This window comes from Macrobrachium nipponense, chromosome 43 (genome assembly GCF_015104395.2).
Source record: "Macrobrachium nipponense isolate FS-2020 chromosome 43, ASM1510439v2, whole genome shotgun sequence".
Classification (NCBI taxonomy): domain Eukaryota; kingdom Metazoa; phylum Arthropoda; class Malacostraca; order Decapoda; family Palaemonidae; genus Macrobrachium; species Macrobrachium nipponense.
In genome coordinates, this window is record NC_061104.1 from 50,513,007 (window position 1) to 50,530,329 (window position 17,323).

At 38.2% G+C, this 17,323-nt stretch overlaps 1 pseudogene; it reads right to left on the reverse strand.

Moving 5' to 3' along the window:
• Nucleotides 1–5,331: 5,331 nt before the first annotated feature.
• LOC135213733 (chitinase-3-like protein 2) overlaps nt 5,332–17,323 on the reverse strand; it is a 239,599-nt pseudogene continuing 227,607 nt past the window's right edge.

The window sequence follows — 17,323 nt, forward strand, 5'->3', positions numbered from 1 at the left end:
AGTCCAACGCTGTAGTAAAACCTGGTTTGAAGGATTAAAAAGGATGGACGTAATTTTTTTTTAGATATAAAATTACATACAAAATAATGCCCTTTGTAGAAAATTTACAAAATGATGCTCTTTTGGAAAATGGTTAACAACACAAGAGATCAGAACCAAAGAATGGTCATTGGCCATTCATTTTCAGAAAATGATTAAATTCAGGTAACACTGAGAAAGTGACCAAGTTGTGTGTATGCCACCTTCCCTAAATCATACATCCAAGATACTGACAAAAATGGTTGCCTGTGAAGGAAAACTACTATACAATTATAAGATGCCAAAAATACACCAACATGGCCAACCAGTGTACTGACCAAAGCATGGCCAATACAGTGGAACCCCCGTATTCCCATTCTCCGGATTCGCGGACTCACACATTCGCGGAATTCTCTTGGGAACATTTCCCCGCATTATTTGAGGAAAATTTGTGCATTCGCGGTATTTTTCTATAAGTATCCACAAATTCCTGTTTTTTTTTTTTTTTTTTTTATCAATTTCATCATAAAATGCACTTTTTGTGATAAAACTTTTAAAAAACCAAGCATAAAAATGTTTAGTGATTTTTCTTAAAGTTTTAACTAACAAAATAGGCTGTTTTTAGCGTTTTTATAGGGGGTTCCAACTACTATTCGCGGGTTCTAACTATGCACGGGGAGGTCTGGTACGCATCCCCCGCGAATACGGGGGGACCACTGTACAGGCAGTCCCCTGTTATCGGTGGACTTGGTTAACGATGATCCGGTTCCATGGCGCTAGACCAATGATTTAGTGCACCATAACCTGTTATCAGCGCCATAAATTGCCAAGTTTTGGCTAATGGCAGTTTTCACTAATCAGCCGATAACTGGGGACTGCTTATATATGAGATTTCTGATCATTTTAGTTCCCAGAGGTCAGTAATGCAGTAATAGGAGCAATGCAATCAACCAATTAATCCTATGTGAACTTTCATGGCAAGTACACAAATAGGAACCTTCAGGAGTCTGTCATACACAGGGTATAAAGCTGCGCTACACTCCTCTCTCTGAATAACATAGATTAGTGCTTGGTTTTCTTGCGGTAAATATTTGAAACCATGATTATTAAACATTTCTATGGCAGACATCACTTAAACTTACCAAGTATACGTATATCAATAAGCATGTCTTTGTCACTCCCAATAAGCAATATACCTAATGGTTGATATTTTTGTTTTTTACACATTTCATTTCAATAATTTGAGGACAGAGGTGAAGTGTACTTGCTATGACAATTTGTTCATTAATAATCAACTAATTCAAAATATGAATGGCCTACAACAGCCATATGTCCAGACTTTTACGCCTAGTTTTCTTGTTTGGTCCCACTTAACTTATGGAAAGCTGCGTTTGTAAAGTTTTTGCTGGTTATGAGAAACTATAGTCGATTCATTTAAGGTAGATTCTTGCGCCTACGAGACGTTTGTTTGGCAGCCTCGGCAGACTGCTCGCTCAGTGGGTCATATTTTCGTTTGTAGCTTAGAAAACTAGCAATATGTTTACATTTCTTCATTTATCTCACGTTTTACAAAAGATACATACCTAAGGATTCGGTATTAAATGTACAATTAAATAATCTTTTCCTGAAATCAATAAGTTAAAATACAAAGGAATTACAACGAGTAGAAGTGAAGGGAGAAACATTTCATTCTTTATACCTGTTTTTATTCATCATCGGATTTTGCATAATTCATGAGATCAAGATAAAATAAAATCTTGTGTTATTAAACAATAAAATCACCCTGAATACGCTGGTGCTTTCAGATTTTAGATGCGTGTAATATGTAAAGAGAAAATGAAGAATATGTCTTATTATGTTGCATTCGTGCTTGACTCGGTTTGACAATAGTGCCGAGACACATCGTTGGGTCTGGTCCTCTCAGCTAGAGCCGTTGGCGTGTTGGCAGTTGCCAATTGGCGATATGAGAAGTTTGCAGTTTCGAGACTATGTATTCACCGAATTATTATGTCCTTATATTTCCTATAAATAAATGCATAGAATTCCCAATATGACTTTCGAACATTTTTACTCAAATATCATATATGTGCGTATTTCTGGACATATCTGATAAAAAAAGTAAATAATCAGATGGATGCATCTGGTATCGTTAGAGGTGTAGGCTGGCCGCGGGCGGGAAATTCAGTCCAGGAATGAATTTGAAATCTACGGACCTACTTCGCACTCTTCAGCTCATCCTTAGTTTTAATGAGGTTGGTTTCAACATATTGTTTCTAATTTTCTTATATGAATATATTTTCAAACTTAAGAGATATCAGAGACTTAATTGAGTGATATGAAATAATAATCTCAGTGGAGCAATAAACAGCAACGAACTAAGCAAGATTTTTTTTTTCTTTTCAAGCAGATGTCTCAAGATGACAGCACCATTCGTCGCACCGTTTCCAGATTTGCAAGTCAAGCTCGCAACATTATAATGAATGTTCATCATTACTTCAGCTCACAGTGGGGAGCAGACTCAAGAAATGAAGTATTTGAGAACACCGCCAAAGCTACAGGAGTGCCAACCAACACAGTGAAAAAAATCAAGCGACAGTCATCTGAATGTGGTAACGTCCCCTTCGCTTCACCTGTATATCCCAGGAAGAGGAGGATCCGAGTGAAGGACAAGGTGGATAGTTTTGAAAATGAGTGTATTCGGAAGGAGATTTTGTCTTTTTACGAGAGAGGAGAGCTCCCAACGTTAGATGCCCTACTGGAAAAGTGAAGGAAAGACCCGGTAAAGTTTAATGGTGGAAGAACAACGTTATGGAAAATTGTGAGAGGGCTTGGATTCCGGTACAAAAAAGTGACGAGTGGAAGAGCAATTTTAATGGAACGTGATGATATAGTGGCAGCGAGAACTGAATACCTACGGTTAATTGAAAAGAATAGGAATTGTAGTCCAACTTGAACGTAAACCTGAAGTATTCCTTGATGAAACTTGGATAAACCAAAATGAATGTGTACGTCAGTGTTGGACAACGGGTGAAGGCGAAATAGGACCCAAACTTAAGACTGGAAAGGGGTCAAGATTTATTGTGGTGCACGCGTGGAGTGAGAAGGGGTTTGTCAAAGATGCGCTATTGTTGTTTAGGTCAAAAAATGGTGCCAAGGGGACTACCATGATTCCCATGGACCATGAAAGTTTTTAAAGTGGTTTTAAGGAACAACTATTGCCTAATATAGAAGATAGATCTCTAATCATAATGGACAATGCTCCCTACCATAGCAAAATAGAAAATAAAGTGCCAACAACCAGCAACAGAAAAAGTGAAAGTCATACAGTGGCTTTCTTCTAATAACGTCACCCACGACCCATCAGCAACAAAGCCAAAATTGCTGCAGATTGCCAAGTGTCACAAAGAAAAACAGAGGTATGTGATAGATGAGATAGCCCGTGCAAATGGTCATGCTGTGCTCAGACTGCCACCATATTATTGTCAGTTTAACCCCATAGAACTTATATGGGCTCAAATAAAGGGGGATATCAGAAAAAATAACTAATGCAAATCAATCTTTGAAAACTGTTGAGCAGCTTACGAGACTGGCGATAGACAAAGTTACAACAGAACACTGGAAGAAATGTTTTCACCACGTTAAGAAATTAGAAGATGATTATAGGAGGAAAGATGTTGCTAGAGAGCATATGTTTGAAAGTTTTGTTATTGACATTGGGGATGACGAAACTGACAGTGATGATATTGATATTAGGGAGGATGACACTGACAGTGATGATATATATCAATGATTTTCCATTATTTTTTTTTTTTTAAGTTGAAGACCTAACAGTGTTTCTATAGTTTTCCATTTTTTAGATAGGCAATTTCATAACTACAGTATATCCATATGAGTTTCCTTTTTTTTAATATTTAATGGCATAACAATGTACATATCTGTTTATAAATTCTTTTTACTTGGTTTTAATAGAAAAGGGGATATCAATGTATCTTTATAATTTCCCATTCTTTTTGTTCCAATAGGTAATGACATGACTATGTATATATGCATGATTTTCCTTTATTTATTTTTTAAATAATGATGACGTAAGAAAAATTTGTAAAATTTTAATTTCTTTTTGTTCATATCGATAGCCTAATGACATACCAATGTAAGCCTACTGTGTATGAGTTTCTTTTGTGTTTATGACATAATATATCTGCATGAATTTCCATTCTTTTTGTATAAAAAGATGATGATATAACAGTCTTCTGATTAGTCTCATTATCCTACATGTACTATATATATATACAATTATGCAGGGCTGTGGGAACGGTTACGGGAGCTATTCTAACTCAGGTATGAATTAAGTGATTCAAGAATAATCAACTACCTCAGGAGAAAACTAAGCAAATTTTTCCTAAACATTGTTATAGACATGTTGTCAAGTGTAACATGTATATAAAGGAGATAAACATTCTGGTGTAAAAGTAACTCAAGCAATTCTGAAAAAGACAGTATTTATATTCGTTACATCGTCAACAAACTTTTATAGTAAGAAATAAACATTTGTACTTTTGTTTATTGAGTGAACATATGAAAACCATAAGCTTTTGATGTTATTGGCCAGAGAAACAAGTTCTGTTATTTATCAGTGAGCCTCATAAAGCATGTACATTTCTCACTTAGACTAAATTGAAGCCAACACCCAGATGCATCCATCTGATTATTTACTTTTCTTTTATCAGATATGTCCAGAAATACGGACATATATAATATTTTAGTAAAAATGTTCGAAAGTCATAATGGGAATTCTATGCATTTATTTATAGAAAATGTAATGACATAATAATTCTCATCGCCAATTGGCAACTGCCAACACGCCAACAGCTCTAGCTGAGAGGACCAGCCCCACGATATCTTGCGTCTCTCGGCACTACTGTCAAACCAAGTCAAGCACGGATGCAACATAATAAGACATATTCTTCATTTTCTCTTTACATATTACACGTATTTAAAATCTGAAAGCACCAGCGTATTCAGGGTGATTTTATTGTTTTAAAACACAAGATTTTATTTTATCTTGATCTCGTGAATTATGCAAAATCCGATGATGAATAAAAACAGGTATAAAGAATGAAATGTTTCTCCCTTCACTTCTACTCGTAATTCCTTTGTATTTTAACTTATTGATTTCAGGAAAAGATTCATTAATTGTACATTTAATACTGAATCCTTAGGTATGACCAAAAACTTTCCTATCTTTTGTAAAACGTGAGATAAATGAAGAAATGTAAACATATTGCTAGTTTTCTAAGCTACAAACGAAAATATGACCCGCTGAGCGAGCAGTCTGCCTCCCGCTACCAGCCAATCAGAGGCCGCCAAACAAACGTCTCGTAGGCGCAAGAATCTACCTTAAATGAATCGACTATAGTATCCTTTGTACAATGCAGTAGAGAAAACAGTGGCTTTGTTGATATTTAGAAGTATTATGTATATATACAATTAATCAAGTGGAATAAAAACAGCAATGAGGTGACCTATACATGATCAAAATATACCTCAAAGTATGAACATACTGTAATTTATTTTTGTCCATACTACATTACAAGCACCAGTAGGTATAGTAGTGTCTACCTTCACGAGCAGGAACATCAATTCCCAAGTGTGGATGGAATTTTATGGGGAATCCAGCTTAAAGTAAAGGGGCAGAGATTATCTTCAAATGGCTATTGAGAATGGAAGAAATAACACAAAAAAAGGATTAACAAAGTAGGATATATCAAGACTTTTGTGCTGAGGGAAATTGATTCTTGCTTGTCAGACTTCTATCAAAGCCATACATAACTTTAACAAGATTCTTTAAAATCTTTACGTATGGCTTCAACAGCAAAAGCAAAATAAGTGAATGCTAAACCTAGGTACTTTGCGCAAGAGATGAAAAACCATACAGGGGCTACAGAATAAAACAAGATACCTATAACAGCAAAAAGGTGGCATTCACCTTTACTGATTGGTGATTAGTGCATGTCAGTACTATACATAATCTTATTTGACAACCAACCAACTCTGATACTAACAAACAATGGAGCCAAAAAAAAGTACCTTGTGCAAATCAAAGGACTAGAATTGTCCCTTTTCACCACAGGTGCTAAGCTCCAATTGGAAAAGTCAGGAATAATGCTGATGGAAAACTATTCAAATTAAACATAACACAAACTCTTTACCACTGTTTACATTTTAAATATCCTCCATAAATTTTTAAACAATCAAGAATAACTTGATATAGCAGCAAAGAAAGGTATTTTGCATGCTTCAGTTGAGAGTAGTCTTATGATAAAACTTTGAACATATACAGTAACATTTTTCAATACCTAAAATTCTGGAATTATACATACCTGGAATGCAATGAAAAATGCAAACAAAAAGACTGGATTAAGCTCTTTTGGACCTTACTGTGTGCGTATGATACTTTTAATGATATTGTGCAATTCATACTTCTCTCCATGACATAATCCTACCCAGTCATCACTGTTGAGATTCCATGTCATCACACCTGCAAAGCCATTTTCTTTAACCCATTTGGCCTGTGAAAAGAAAAATTTACCTCAGAAAAGTTGGCCTGTGAAAAGAAAAATTTACCTCAGAAAAGTCAATCTGATTGCTCCATTACATATTAACCCTTAAACGCCAAAGCGGTAAAAAAAAAATTGTCTCCCGTGTGCCGGAGGTGTTTCAGAGTGAGTGCGGAAGAGGAAAAAATATTTTTTTCAAAAAATCACAGCGCGCTTAGTTTTCAAGATTAAGAGTTCATTTTTGGCTCCTCTTTTTGTCATTGGCTGAAGTTTAGTATGCAACCATCAGAAATGAAAAAAATTATCATTATCATATATAAATAATGCGATAAATGATAGCGCAAAAACAAAATTTCATATATAATTGTATTCAAATCACGCTGTGCGCAAAACGGTTAAAGGTAACAAGTTACTTTTTTTTCGTTGTAATGTACACTAAATTGCGATCATTTTGGTATATAACACAAAATAATGCATGAATTCGTAACGCGCGGACGTAAACAAATATTTTTTTCAAAAATTCACCATAATTCTAAATATTGTCCTAGAGACTTCCAATTTCTTTCAAAATGAAGACAAATGATTGAATATTACTATACTGTAAGAGTATTAGCTTACAATTGCAGTTTTCGACCATATCTGACAAGTTAAAGTTGACCGAATGTCGAACTTTTTTATATATATTTTTTATATGCAATTATTTCGGAAATAAGAAAAGCTACAACCTTCAAATATTTTTCGTTTTATTCTACATGAAATTGCGCACATTTTCATATATAAAACTCTATGAAATGCCTAATATGAAACGGAGCAAATATTCCGAGAATGAGACGTACACATTTCGGAGATTTGTGGCGGAGAATCCGCGCGTGGAGGGAAGGAAAATTTTTTTTTTAAATTCACCATAAATCTAAATATTTTGCTAGAGACTTCGAATTTGTTTCAAGATGAAGATAAATGACTGAATATTACTAGACTGTAAGAGTTTTATCTTACAAGTGCATTTTTGAAATATTTATATGCAAATATTTCAAAAATGAGAAAAGCTACGACCTTCAATTATTTTTAAGTTGTATTCTACATGAAATTGCGCACATTTTCATATATAAAACTTTATGTAATGGCTAATTTAAAATGGTGCAAACATTACCACAATCGCACGTATGATTTTTTCAGAAGAGTTACCGCGCGGACGTAAAGAAAATGTTATTTTTTTCATAAATTCACCATAAATCGAAATATTGTGCTAGAGACGTCCAATTTGTTGCAAAATAAAGGTAAATGCTCGAATATTACTAGAATATAAGCGTTTTAGCTTACAATTGCGTTTTTCGACCATTTCGGTAGAGTCAAATTTGACCGAAGGTTGAAATTTTGGCAATTATCGTTATTTATATGAAAATATCTCAAAACTGATAAAAGCTACAACCATGGGTGGTTTTTAGTTGTATTGTGCGTAAAATTGCACGCATTTCCATATATAAAACTTTATATAACAGCTAATTTTAAAATGGTGCAAACATTACCACAATCACATGTATGATTTTTTTCGGAAGAGTTACCGCGCGGACGTAAGGAAAAAGTTTTTTCATAAATTCACCATAAATCGAAATATTGTGCTAGAGACTTCCAATTAGTTGCAAAATTAAGGTAAATGATTGAATATTACTAGAATATAAGAGTTTTAGCTTACAATTGCGTTTTTCGACCATTTCGGTAGAGTCAAAGTTGACCGAAGGTTGAAATTTTGGCAATTATCGTTATTTATATGAAAATATCTCAAAACTGATAAAAGCTACAATCATGAGTATTTTATTGTTGTATTCTAAATAAAAATGCGCACATTTTCATATATAATACTTCATGTAACGGCTAATTTACAATGGTACAAAAATTATGTCAAAGTGACGAAATAATTTCCGAGATGTGTCACAGTGCGGCAAGAAAGAAATTCGCGCTTGCGCGCCTGCGTAATGATTGTAAACAAAGCAACACCTTGATCCGTGAACTCCCAGCATCCCCCAAGGCGCGTGATTCAAAAGTTTTAGGCTGGTAGGCCTATAAGTATTTTTCCGCGAATTTTAAAAAAAACTTTTGTAAGTCGACGTAAAATACGTCCAGTCGGCACACGAGAGACAAAAATGTCGACGTAAAATACGTCCAGTCGGCAGTAAAGGGTTAATAACATTAAAATTTTGAGGTAAAAATTCCAGTCAATCTGATTACTCCATTACATATTAATATCATAGAAATTTTGGGGTAAAAATTCCAGTCATATGCGGTGTTCTTTGCCCTTTTTGCCAAGTGCCTCTTTAGCTTTGGAATGATGAAAAATGTTAAGTGTCAGCTCAAAAGTAAAAATTATAAGGAAACTGACAGATCTTCCACTTTTTCAGTTTAGTAATCATTACATTTTCAATGAGTTTGAATGAATAATTTAAGCCAAAGGCCAGGTACTGGGACCTATGAAGTCATTCAGTGCTGAAATAAAAACTGACAGTACAAGGGTTGATAGGAGTTTGCTAGGGGAGGGTGTTAAGTAAGACGGAAGAAAGACAATATGAAAGGAGGTACAGTAAAAGGAACGAAAGGGGTTGCAGCTACGGGCCAAAGGTATGCTGCAAAGAACCTTAGGTAATGCCTACTGTGCACCACATGAGGTGCACTGATAGCACTACCCCCTTATGGGGTTCAATGAGTAATTAATTGAATAACATATCAAGAACACTCTTCAGGCAGACATTAGGAGACTTAAGACTGTTAACTGGGTTGTCTGTTTAAATAATACATAATTGTAGTATTATAACTTGATAAAAATACCTGACTAAAAGAGGCCTCCACTGAGAAGATGAAGCACCACTGTCTTGGCAAAGAGGCACGGGACATGGTTGGAAATACGGTACATATTCACTTTTAACCTCCTGTGCTAGGTGCAGAAAACTTTTGAATTTTTTTTTATTACATGAACATTTCCAAATCTTTCTCTTTTCCCTGATGTGTGTGTTTATTCTAATGGGCAGACTTTAAAGTTTGCCCAGTCATGGGGTTCTATTAATGTACATTTGGGCTTGCTTGTGAGGGCTAAAATACTTAAGGGCAAGGTACCTGGCTAGCAAGACAGAGCAAAAAAACACCAGAAAAAATAACCAAAGTTCCTAATTTAAAGAGTACTGTACTTTAGCACAAGAAGCATGTAATTTCAAAGTCAAACTGTGAGGAACACAGAAACTATCAAAATACATAAACTTACTTTGGCTGTGATACTTTCATTATCTTCATATGAGACCCAGTCCCTCTCCCGTACACTGTATGGTACCTGACAGTAATTATCAAAATAACGTGTCGCTCCCTCTTTGACAAAATACAGGCTTCTGTATATGACAACACTCCATTTAGTATTCCAGATCCAACTGCAGGGGCACCAACATTATACCAGTCTTCTGAGAGCAATCTACAACATAAAAGCAAGACAAATTAAAACTGTGCACATCTCAAATTTTTCACAGTAAGCTGAATGTGATAGGTTTCTAATGTCAAAACAAAGTGTTTTAATTCTTCCTAAATGTGCTGCCAAATTATACATGCCTCTTAAATGGCGAGAAATACAGTGGTCAGGATATGTATTAATTATGTACTAACAAGTTTAGTCAGAATTGGTGGTTTAATTTAAAATAGTACAATATTATAGATCAGAATAAATTTACTGATTATCACAAACTCCTAGTATAGTAGTTTACAAATAAAATACAGGTCCCGCCTTACTTCCATGTACGTCCATATGTAGGGATTCCAATGACAATCTTTTCTTTTGGCATTCCTTTTTCTATCCAATAATTTGCAGTCCACTCTATGTTTAATGTTGATAAGAGGCCAATTTCATTCAAACTTGGAGTAAGTGGAGAATTATGGCCAGTGAAAGGCATGTAAGATTGGAACAGGTGGAAGTCATATCCCATTAGAGACACAAAGTCCACATATCTGAGACAAAATACATTTACTTATTATTAAGTCAGTAAGTAATTCTGTGTTCTCAACACATTTATATAGAAATACAAGTACAAACTAAAATTTTTTTAAATAACTTGCTACAGTACTGTACTGGGTATCACACTATGTTGTATATAATCAAATTATTTTAGTTTTTTCTGGGCTCAGTTCGTGTCGATGCGCGAAATATCCTTTAATCCATTATTTCTAAGGTAAATGTACTAACACATACCAGAGAATAAATAAAATAAAGAAAAGGTCAGTACAACTGACTCGCGCTCACCCTCCAAGAGGGTGTCGGTATGAACACTATGGCGAGTGAGACCACTACCACGAACCGCTTGCCAATAGAAATCTCCCACTACAAAATCCCCACTAGAGGGGAGCCGACCCAACAGAGTGGGCAGCAACTACTACTACTCCATCCCATGCTGCCGACTGCTGCGCCTCTGGTGGCCATCCTTTTCAGTTAGCGCACAGTAGATACACGTGCCCTTTTTTGCTCTGTGTTTTTGTGCCCTTTTTCTTGGATTTATTCGTCATGGAGCGTACAGCCATCGCAGCAGCTAAGTTAAGTAATCAGTGATTATTGCTATTTGGTTTTTTCCGGCCTTGAGTCAGTATTTGCCGTTTTTTAGGTATAAATACGAGCTCTAGGTCGGAAGTATGGCAGCATGGTTCTGCCTCGTGGCGGGTTCGTTCTTGGTCTTCCATACCCAGAACCTTCCCTTATTTCGTTACGCTCTATTATTAGTTATCCATTTTATGTTAAGGGTACAGCCTACTGGGTTTATGTCATGCATGCATGTCTTTTCCACCTTGCGTAGGCATCTTCCATCCAGACCCTAGCCACAGCTCTTAGTATCGGCCCCGGCTAGCTTTGAGTGGTAGACTTTCTTTCGAGTTAGTCGTACACTCCTGGATTTTTTCTCCTACTGTTTTATTTTTTTTCTTTCTTACGTTTAGTGATTTTGATTATTTATGTTTTATGTTAGTGTACGGCGTCTGGCTTCACGTAGTCCTAGGTTATGTTCTATTGGTCTCCACCACTATGCTTCCGCTCTTCAGTTCGGTTGCTTCTCTATAGCATCTCTCTGATTAGTCGGTTGTTTTATCCTAGGCGGTATTGTTTAATTGTAATTACATGTTACCGCTCCGTGGTCACTACGTGATCACGGAGCAGCCAGACGCCTGTCCAGTCACCTTTCCCTCCTCCCGCTCTTCCATAGGGCCGGGGGAGGGGGGAGGGTTGGTCTGCCACGCTCGCTCCACATACCCGGGCCTGCCTCCCTCTCTCCCTAGGCGGAGGGAGTAGGGGGGCTGGGCAGACCCAGACTGGACTCGACCTCTCTAGCTTCTCGGCACGTTCGGATGACTAAGGGGGGGGACTGGCCTTTTTCCCCCCTCCGTTCGTCTACTCCGTCGCTCCGTTGCTAGCGCGAGTCTGTTTGCCCTCTCGCCCTTTCCCACCTTACTGGTGCTCTTTATCTACCGGAGCTCCGGCATCCACGTGGAAAGGTGCTAGTTCACCCTGACGGGCGGACTGCGGCATACAGTTGGTCTTTACTAACCACTCCGTCGCGCTGATATCGCGACACGAACTCCGCCACGCACCGGACTTAGTCCGGTACGTTCGATGTCTATAGGTTTAAGAATTAGTATTTAATTTAAACTATATTAAGTTTAATTTAAGCTACCTTAAGCCATCCCTCCGTTGCCTGCTCACACCGGATCTCTCCGGGGTTATAGCCTATTCAGGCGATAAGGGAGGGGTTATGCTCAAAATTTTTTCGCGCTCCGGCATGCAGCGGAGTTCTTTTAACCTCTAGCCTGTAAGTGATATCTTTTAGGATGCTCATGTATCTTTTCACTTACAGACCACCAACTGTGAGCATCCGGGATGTAATGCCATGCTCCAGGACCCCTGTGGGCATGAAGTCTGCAGATCCCATGCTCCATGCGCGACTCCGCACGGGAACCTTCAAGTCTGGTTTCACGAGACCTGCACGATTTGCTATGATCTGGTGAGCCAGCTCTTAGACTGGTAAGTTTCCAACTCCGTTAGCTAATCCCTACAAGATTATAGTTCTTAAGTTTAATTTTAATCTCTTATCTTAAACTTAAGCTTGTTTTATATGGGATCTCGCATCCTCTATAATTTTAGTTTAACCTATTACTTAAGTTTTAATTTTAAGTTTAAACTTAAAAAAAACTAACAAATACCCTCTCTTCCAGGCTCCCGCTGTTAGAGACACCGCCCTGGCAACCCTGCGGGCTTGGGTCGGCGGTTTTGGCAAGAACGCCGCCAAGGGACAGCCCTACATCCTTGAGAAGAGGTTGGCGGTCCTGATCTTCCCCGGCGGCAAGTCAACGGGTTACGTCGACCCAGCAGAGGCAGCCCCGACTATGGCGGCAATTCAGCAGCAGCTCGCCGCTTCGTTGACTGAACCAGGCCAGGACATCTCGTCGGAAGTCGCGACACTGGACTTAAATATTGAACCGATGGTAGGTGTTGACGACCTGTTGGTCGAGGTGAGTACGTTGGACGCCCAAGGGCTTCCCTTGGGCGCCACTGGATCTTCTACTCCTGCAAACTCTCCAGCTTCCTTCCAAGGCTTTACAGGAGCTGAGCTCCTTCATACTCTGTCGATTCCATCAGCCAAAAGGAAAGAAATAGCGAAGTCAGTAAAGCAATTTCTAGGACACAAACTTGCTTCAAGGAGAACCCAGGAAAGGATTCTGGGCTCACTCCAGTTTGCATCAGTGACAAACATCTTGATGAAAGCCAAACTGAAAGACCTAACCAGAATCTGGCGCTCACGAGCAAATGTCAGGTCCAGGGACAAATTATCCTCAGTCCCTCAGATTCTACTGAGTCGTCTACGCCCTTGGTCGAAAGTCAAGAACTTGTCAATATCAGTACCCCTTCAGTTTCCTCCTCCGGGGATTACCATCCACACGGACGCTTCATTAAGCGGTTGGGGAGGATATTCTCAGTTCAAGAAGGTTCAAGGAACCTGGTCACCCCAGTTCCGTCAGCTTCACATAAACGTACTGGAAGCAATGGCGGTGTTCTTGACTCTAAAAAGGTTACGTCCGCCAAAGAACTCCCACATAAAGCTAGTCTTAGACAGCGCAGTGGTAGTCCATTGTGTAAACAGAGGAGGCTCCAAGTCACGTCATCTGAATCATGTCATGGTAGCCATCTTCTCCCTGGCGGACAAGTTCAGTTGGCACCTCTCCTCCACCCATATAGCTGGAGTGAGAAACGTCATAGCAGATGCTCTATCCCGATCAGTTCCTCTGGAGTCCGGAATGGTCACTGGACAACAGTTCGTTCCAGTGGATACTTCAGAGGGTTCCAGGTCTACAAGTGGATCTATTCGCATCCCAAGCGAACCACAAACTCCCATGTTATGTGGCCCCCAACCTGGACCCTCTGGCCTATGCCACGGACGCCCTGTCCATAGACTGGAACAAAACTGGGAGAAGATTTATGTCTTCCCTCCAGTGAATCTTCTCCTGAAGGTGCTGAACAAACTCAGGACGTTCAAGGGTCAAGTGGCTCTAGTAGCCCCAGACTGGCCGAAGAGCAATTGGTACCCTCTCATTCTGGAACTGGGTCTTCGTCCTCTTCGAATTCCCAATCCCAGGCTCTCCCAGTCAGTGCAAACGAAGACTGTGTTCGCTTCCTCAGGAATTCTCAAAACCCTAACTTTATGGATTTCATGAAGTTTGCGGCTAAAAGAGATGCGAATATTGATCCTCAAAATATTCTCTTCTTGGAATCTGATAAAAGAGATTCAACTTTGAGACAGTATGATGCTGCAGTCAAAAAGTTAGCAACCTTCCTGAGAGAATCAGATATTAGAAATCATGACAATCAATTCAGCTATATCCTTTTTCAGATCTTTATTTGAAAAAGGCTTAGCAGCTAGCACTATTACGACAAACAAGTCAGCCTTGAAAAAGATTTTTCAATTTGGTTTCAGCATAGACTTGACAGACTCTTACTTCTCGTCTATTCCCAAGGCTTGTGCTAGACTTAGACCTTCTGTGAGGCCTACGTCAGTATCATGGTTCTTAAATGATGTTCTAAAGCTGGCTTCAGAAACAGATAATAACACATGTTCATTTATAATGCTCTTAAGAAAAACTCTATTTTTATTAAGCTTGGCTTCAGGAGCTAGAATTTCAGAACTGTCGGCATTATCCAGGGATCCGGATCATGTTGAATTTCTTCCCACAGGGGAAGTTCTACTTTCTCCGGAACGTAGTTTTATAGCAAGAATGAAGATCCTTTGATGAGGTGGGAACCATGGAAGGTTGTACCCTTCCACAAGATATTTCTCTTTGCCCAGTATCAACCTTACGGCCTTTTCTGTCCAGGACCTCCTCATCCTCATCGGGTCCTCTCTTTAAGAGAGAAAAAGGTGGTACTTTATCTATTAAAGGCATCAGGCAGCAGATCCTGTACTTTATTAAGCAAGCCAATCCTGATTCCTTCCCTAAAGCACATGATGTCAGGGCAGTAGCCACCTCAATTAACTATTTCCAACACATGAATTTCGATGATTTGAAAAAATATACTGGATGGAAATCGCCGACAGTATTTAAGCGTCATTACTTAAAGTCCTTGGAAGCTCTGAAATTTTCAGCAGTTGCGGCGGGTAACATAGTTTCCCCCGACTCTGCTTAATCTTTAGTAGAAGATCCAGTCCTCCTTTCTACCTATCTCACCCAACAGTTCGTCTATACCTGCCATGTTCATCTACGTTTACCTGAGTCTTAGACTGCTCTTATGATGGTATAGTGGGTGCCCCTTATTTTTTGCTAGGGTCACTCACAATTGATTGTATATAATAATCTCTTTGATGTGATCCCCTTATTTTTATGCTAGGGGACACTCGTATTTACAATGGTTACGGGTTTTGTTATACTAAGGTCCATATACAGTTCCTTTATTATATTATTATTGAAGTTTGTTCTATTCAGTTTATTGTTATAATTGCTTTGGATTTCTTTGTACATAATAACTATACACAGATACTAATCTCAACATATATTCCATGTAAGCCCTGTATATATATGTTAAGTTTAAGTTAGTTTTAAGAAATATTATTAACATTAAGTTAATTTTAAGTAATATTTCTATTTTGTATCATTGTGTATATGTATATCTGTTAGCAATTATATTTCTTTATTTTATGTTATCTTTTATTTGAGACCCTTTTTGTCTATTTTATTTTATTCTTTACAATCTTGTGCTATTTCTCTGGTACGATTTCGCGCAGCGACACGAACTGAGCCCAGAAAAAGGGATTTTGACGTAAGGAAAAATCTATTTCTGGGCGATTGGTTCGTGTCGCCAGCGAAATCCCGCCCTGCCCATCCCATCGCTCAAGATTGTCTGCTAACTTCAGGATGGCCACCAGAGGCGCAGCAGTCGGCAGCATGGGATGGAGTAGTAGTAGTTGCTGCCCACTCTGTGGGTCGGCTCCCCTCTAGTGGGGATTTTGTATGGGAGATTTCTATTGGCAAGCGGTTCGTGGTAGTGGTCTCACTCGCCATAGTGTTCATACCGACACTCCCTCTTGGAGGGTGAGCGAGTCATTGTACTGACCTTTTCTTTATTTTATTTATTCTCTGGTATGTGTTCGTACATTTACCTTAGAAATAATGGATTAAAGAATATTTCGCTGGCGACACGAACCAATCGCCCAGAAATAGATTTTTCCTTACGTCAAAATCCCTTTTTTAAGTCATGCAGTAACTTATTTTACACTGGGATAACAATCTAAAATTAAGTAAATCTTAAGTAAAGAATTTAGCTTCTTACTTTGCAAGCTCTGGTACTTCATAAGAACTATCCACAATAGACTGAGGTGTTCCAACTGCAAGACTAAGCTTCAAAGGTGGATGGGAAGCCAGCTAAAAATTTAAAAAAAAAATTAAAAAGTCCTCCAGAGATTTAAACTTGTAAAAATTAAAATTTGATACTGAACATAGGAAGAGGTAAAATATTATGAAAACAATAATTTTTTTATACAAAAACTCAGTACTTTAAAATAATGAAAAAAGTAATTTTTTTTCATATAAAAACTCAGTAACGTACTTTAAAATAGTCTCAAAGCATACGTGCAGTTCTCATACAAAGTACTAAATCATTGCCACTAGACTGTGGTTACATCCAGTTTCCATAGTGCCTCTTGTGGCAGATCTGGCCAATCTTTATGCTGTCAGGACTAGCTACAATAAAAAGCTAGGTGGGAGGGAAATTGCCTTCAAGTACTGTAATGGGTATTTCACAGAGCGACACGGCCGAGCCCAGAAATTAGTTTTGTTTTTAAAAATTGCTTTCCAATAGCCTGAATAGTTATTCAAGGTAAAGTTTCTTGCTGCTCTACAAAACAATTTGAACTTGGCCCAGTAATACCATGTGAGCTCTTGGTATGGTAGATAAATCTTACCCGAAAGCTCTGAAGCTTTGTACTTTCTTGAAAACAAAAAGGATGCTACGTTTATCAAATCAAAAAGGCAAAGACGCTTTCACTCCAAAATACTTCTCAGTATGGGTAACTTAGCTTGCAAAGGCTGTGACTCTGGCTTACACATGAAGCAGAAGCTAGAGTGAATAAAAATGCTAGCTTCATCAGATCACTTAGTGAAGCCTAGTTTTGTACATGAACTTTCCTGTCAGATATATACTTAGCTTTACCGTCCTCCTGAACGTCACGAACAGAATTCAAAACTCGCGGCAC